This window comes from Belonocnema kinseyi, chromosome 5 (assembly GCF_010883055.1).
Source record: "Belonocnema kinseyi isolate 2016_QV_RU_SX_M_011 chromosome 5, B_treatae_v1, whole genome shotgun sequence".
NCBI classification, from domain to species: Eukaryota; Metazoa; Arthropoda; class Insecta; order Hymenoptera; family Cynipidae; genus Belonocnema; species Belonocnema kinseyi.
Window position 1 is genome coordinate 59,735,679 of NC_046661.1, and position 5,792 is coordinate 59,741,470.

The window sequence follows — 5,792 nt, forward strand, 5'->3', positions numbered from 1 at the left end:
TTTCCCAAACCCCAAAGCCTTTCCACTTCCACTCTTCTTTCATATCCCTTCCCGCTTCTGTCCAGCACATAACTTTAGACGTTTCCGTATTTAGCTTTAACCTATTCTTATTCAGGAATCTTCGCAACCTCTTTAACATCTCCTTCAAGGCCTCCTTGCTTCTTGATAGCAACATTATGTTATCTGCATACGTGGATAACTAAATTTTAACCAGTCCTACCCTAACTCCTCCTAACATATCGGCATCTACCTTAGTTTCCATATCCGCGATTAAAATCGTAAAAAGCTGTAACGTACCGCCACATAGTGCGCATGTGCACGCGAACACGGAGATAGCGATAGCGAGATAGCTTCCAGTCACCACCAGCTAGTACGCCGATGCGACGCGCAGACACGGGAAATAAAGCTAACTGCACGACGCCGAAACGGCAGTTCGCCGGGTGCGGTAAACCGAGCACCCTCAGGGATCTCTCACCAGGTGCAGCTCCATTGGCCACCCATCGAACCTAGGGTTCGTCGGCATCAGGTGCCTCTGACCGGCCTACTTGCGATAAAACACCCGCAGATCCCGTTTCCTTAATCGACTCGATCGTTGGTCAACATGCGCCCCTGTAGCCAGAAATCGAGGCTAGGGTACGTCAGCATTATGTGCTCCTGACCAGCCTACCTGCGGTACTCGTGCCTATCTAATGAGGGCGGCCACTGGACGAACTACCCCCCTTCGGGGGAGTCGAGGTCCAGTTAACCTCCTCTCCTGTACCTGACCTGAACCAATCGCGGGGAGTTGGCTTGGGTCCCCTACTACCCACCTGATTCTTAAGCGTGTAACCGACTATCCGTATACGCATGTGACCCGAGTTCCCTTTCATTCTGTTTCCAGGGTGCGACTCAAGGGTAACCCCTGGACCTCCGCTCCGGACAACGCGTCCACGACGTCCTGCGAACCGACTCCTTGTCTTATATCTCGTTACTTTTATATTAACCATTTATCACTTTCTCTCTTTCATGCCAACGATGCACATTCCAAACACGCACACTATATTGTACTATATTGTACGCCATATTCATTAGCGTAATCCCTCTATAATATTCATGCTCATCGCTATACTGTTTCTTATACACTATAGAACTGTTAAACCCTTTCTACACCATCCTGGGAATTCCTACCCCTCCCCACTGAGTTGCACCCTTCTCGTGCAACTCACCTTCTCCCCCATCGAAACTTCTTCTACACCTTGGCTTCCGCCGCTCTTCGCTCTAAACCACAATACTAATGTGTGATGATCTGATTTTACCCTCCCTTTTACTTCGAAGCTCTCTGTTTTCTCCCACCCTCGAATATTCACAATTACATAGTTTATTACTGATACTCGCCCCTCAATTACATATGTGAATTCTCCCCCTTCGTTCTCCTTTCCATTTCATTCTTATTGTACACTGCCGCAACTTTAAACGTTACCTCACCAAATTTACTGCCCTCATTTTCATGCATCTGCCTCTCCCCTTCCATGAACTTCTTCTTCTAATCCAGCTCTTCTTCACTCTTGCTGCCTACTGGAGCCCCTACCTATGGCCCCTTGGCAGTTTTTATATATATTACATTCCATTCATTTATCGCTACCCACGTATCTAACAGTCTTCAGTAGTTTTCATATTTCTTCATAATTCCTGCTACGTTCCAGTACAGCACCTTCACTACTACTCCAACCTGCTTTACACCTCCCCCACATCTTTCTATGAAACAAATCCCCCTGCACATGCTTTAACACCTCTTTTTCTCCTCATCCCCTGTCGGTCAGCATTCTGTGCGTCTTCCTTCCCATCCTAGTTAAATCGTGATCAATCAAGGCCCCTTATACTTTATCCTACTTTTATTTAGAACAGAAGGCCTGCAACGCTTCGTCTCGTACGAGACTCGGGGCGCAAGCGCATGATCGGCTAAATTTCAAAGAGAGGACCATAGAGAGAAAACAATCGACGGCTTCCAATAAGGACGACAACAGAATTATGGTGCGACGTGACGATTTACGAGCCCTTACTCACTACGTGACTCGGTATTTGGTTGACGGCTATGAACAGCATTGCAATGCTGTTTCGCTTGCATTCTTAAATGAAAAAAATTGCATCCGATGTTAAGTGCCAGAAATCTCCTCTTCTTGCCCTCATTGAAAATAAGCAGGCCGTACAAAGCCCACCACGTGAAATGTCAACCTCCTTACCAAACATACGCCGACGTGTGTGTTGTTACGTCCCGAGTAAATAGGCGAGGGTAGAATGCAAATTTGCAAGGAGAGACGCCAGTGCTGATTATGTCAGTTTCAGTGTTTTTAAAAGAGAGAGAGAGATGGTCAGATTAACAATACATTTATTATCAAGGTCATAGAACAGATATATAGTTATAAAATATTGACTTGCATGTACCTTTCCTCTTAAAATAGGGCAAGAGAGGGAGAAAAAGAGAGTTGTGCTGTGAAAACAATGCACAGGCACGTTTCACTAACGGTGATGCGATACAAGGCCCTAAAATAGCTGCCGAATTCACACTTGAGTTCTTTGTTTACGATCGTATAACACTGCGGACTTTATTCGAGAAGTGACTCAATTAACGACTAAGGAATTTTATCAAAACAATGCACAAGCACGTTTCGCTAGCGTTGGTGCGATATACGGTCCTAAAACAACTACCCAATCCACACTTGAGTTCTTTTCACGAATGTTTACACTGCGGACTTTATTCAAAAAATGATCAACACTAACGATCAAGTTAACTCTCCGACCAAAAAAAAATGATTAGTGTCATTCTTTGACAAGATCGAAAATGAATTTAAAACATTTTGGAATTATATTTTTTTAAGAAAAATAAAATTAAAAATTTTTTAAATTTATTTTTATTCTAGTGAAAAAATTACGTTAATTATTTTCTGTTATTGAAGAGTTAACTTAATCGATGGAGTTGATTTCTAATTAAACAGATAGTTGGGTGACATCTATACTGATCAATAGTAACTACTCTAATGATAATACAGAGTTCCTGGGAAATTACTTGTATCACCTAACATGAGATACCATATATTTCTGAAAAAGATCTTCTTTCGATCTCTCTAATAGCTTTATTGAGAAAGCGCCCGACTGACAATCGCAAGTTCCGTGGATCGATTTCCAGTGGAGTAATTGTTAAAGGATTGTTTTTCAAAAAAATATAATTTTAAACGTTTTAAAATTTATTTTCCATCCTTTCAAAAAATGACGTTAATTATTTTTTTGTTATTTAAAGAGTTAACTTGATCTACAGTGCTGTTTTCTTTTACCACAGATAATAGGGCGTCATCTATACTTATCGATAGTACCTACTATGATGATAGTACAGAGCTCTTATAAAATTACTTGTATCACTCAGCATGAGATAGCGTATATCTATGACAAAAGATTTTCTTTCGATGTCTCTAATAGCTTAATTGGAAAGCACCCAACGAATAATCGGAAGTTCTGTGGTTCGATTATCAGTGCTGTGATTGTTAGAGAATCTTTTTCCGAAAAACAGAATTTAAAAATTTTTTAAATTTATTTTCCATCTTCTCAAAAAATGGCGTTAATTATTTTATTTTATTTGATGAGCTAACTTGATCATTAGTGCTGATTTTAATTTCCACAGATGGTGGGGTGACATCTATACTGATCGATAGTAGCTACTCTGATGATAATACAGATTTCCTATGAAGTTACTTGCATCACCTAGCTTGAGATAGCGTATTATTCTGGAAAAAGATTTTCTTTCGATATCTCAAATAGCTTAATTAGAAAAGCACCTGACGGACAATTGGAACTTCTTTGGTCCGATTCCCAGTGGAGCGATTGTTAGAGGATCTTTTTTGAGAAAAATATAATTTAAAACTATTTTAAATTTATTTTTCATCCTTTCAAAAAATGACGTTACTTACACAGGGCTACAAGATGAAATTGAGGTAAAGCATCCTCCTGCCTACTTGAACTTTATGTTTTTGGGGTCTCTGATCATTATACCGCTGCCCACGTGACCTTATCACGTCTAGTTCAAGGTAAAATGAAGGTCAAACACCTTAATTCGATTGATGCAATTTTTTTGACCCCGGATTCTGAAGGAGCGGAAAATTTTACGTTCGAATATGTCCTGACCTGTTTGTCAAACTAACCACTGAAGGTCGTTTAGAGGTCATCTAGAGGTCAAATCCTTCTTTTATCCTTTCGGCTGATTTCTTAGCTAGGACCGGGTCTCAAACCAGTGGACCTTTACATTTTTGGGGTCGCTGATCACGATCCCGGTGTCCATATGACCCCATCACGTCTAGGTCAAGGTCAGATGATGGTCAAACACCTTAATTCGATTGATGCAATTTGTTGACCTCGGATACTGAAAGAGCGGAAAATTTTACGTCCGAACACGTCTTGGCCTCTTTGTCGAACCGACCTCTGAAGGTCGTTTGGTGGTCATCTAAAGGTAAAATCCTTTTTTTAATCTCGGCTGATTTTTGAGCTAGGAACAGGTCTCAAAACATTGGATTTTTACGTTTTTGGGGTCGCTGATCACGATCTTGGTGTCCATATGACCCCATCGCTTCTAACTGAATGTCAAATGAAGGTCAAACAAGTTAATTCAAATGATGCAATTTTATGACCCCGGATACTGAAAGAGCAGAAAATTTTACGTACGAGCTTGTCTTGAGCTGTTTGTCAAACCGACCTCCAAAAATATTATGCATCACTTGCTCTCAATGAATCACGGAAATGAATGTTACTGATTGCTATTTCTGCTTGACCAATACATCTGGGTACAATGGAAAGTATAATTCTACGATATTATATGCATCTGTTCAATCTGTGACTCATGCTGTTTTAATCAGCATTGAACAGGTTGAAAGTGAACATCAGGTATTTACTGGCGAAGTCTCTTTTGAAACAGAAACCAATGATACAGATAGAATAATGTCATTTGAAAAATTCGAACATCAGCAAAATGAGGAGCTAAATGAATCGCAAAAATCAGAAGATGGTTAGCCCGGAAATTCTCATGGTTTTACTCAAGACGAGCTAAGTGAATTGGTTCGAGACGCAGGACTTTCGAAAGAAATTTCCGAACTCGTAGCTTCTAGATTAAAAGAGAAGAATTTTTTAGCTCCAGGTACTCGAGTGAGTTTTTATCGTGATCGATATCGCCCATTTCGGAAATTTTTCTCTAAAGCAAAGGGTTTGGTTTATTCCAATGATGTTGAAGGACTGATAAATAAATATAAAACTGTTCAATATGTAGATAGTGACTGGCGACTATTTATTCATTCATCAGTAAGGAGTTTGAAAACAGTCTTTCTTCACAATGGAAACATATATGCGCCTATACCAGTTGGTTATTCAGTGTTCTTGAAAGAGCAATACAATAGTCTCCATTTTCTATGATCAATGAACATACTACAAGAGATTCTCATTCCTAGTCATAAAGTCATCCTTCCAACATTACATATCAAACTCGGCTTATTTAAACAGCTTATCAAAGCAATGAGGGCATCGGAGAGCGATGCTTTTATGTATATATTTAAGAAAGGAGGAGGATCAATACCGTAAGACCGGTTTTTGGGCCATCTACAGATTGGCCTCAAACATGTTTTATTTTATTTATCCAACTAGGTCTCATAACCCCTTAAAAGGCTTTTTCCTGAGAATGATCTGATTTCAAGATATAGTCATTTTTAAGTTCGTATTTTACATGGGTTTTCGCACTTTCATTCAAATCATGCTAAGTTTCACATTGTTAGTATTGCTCA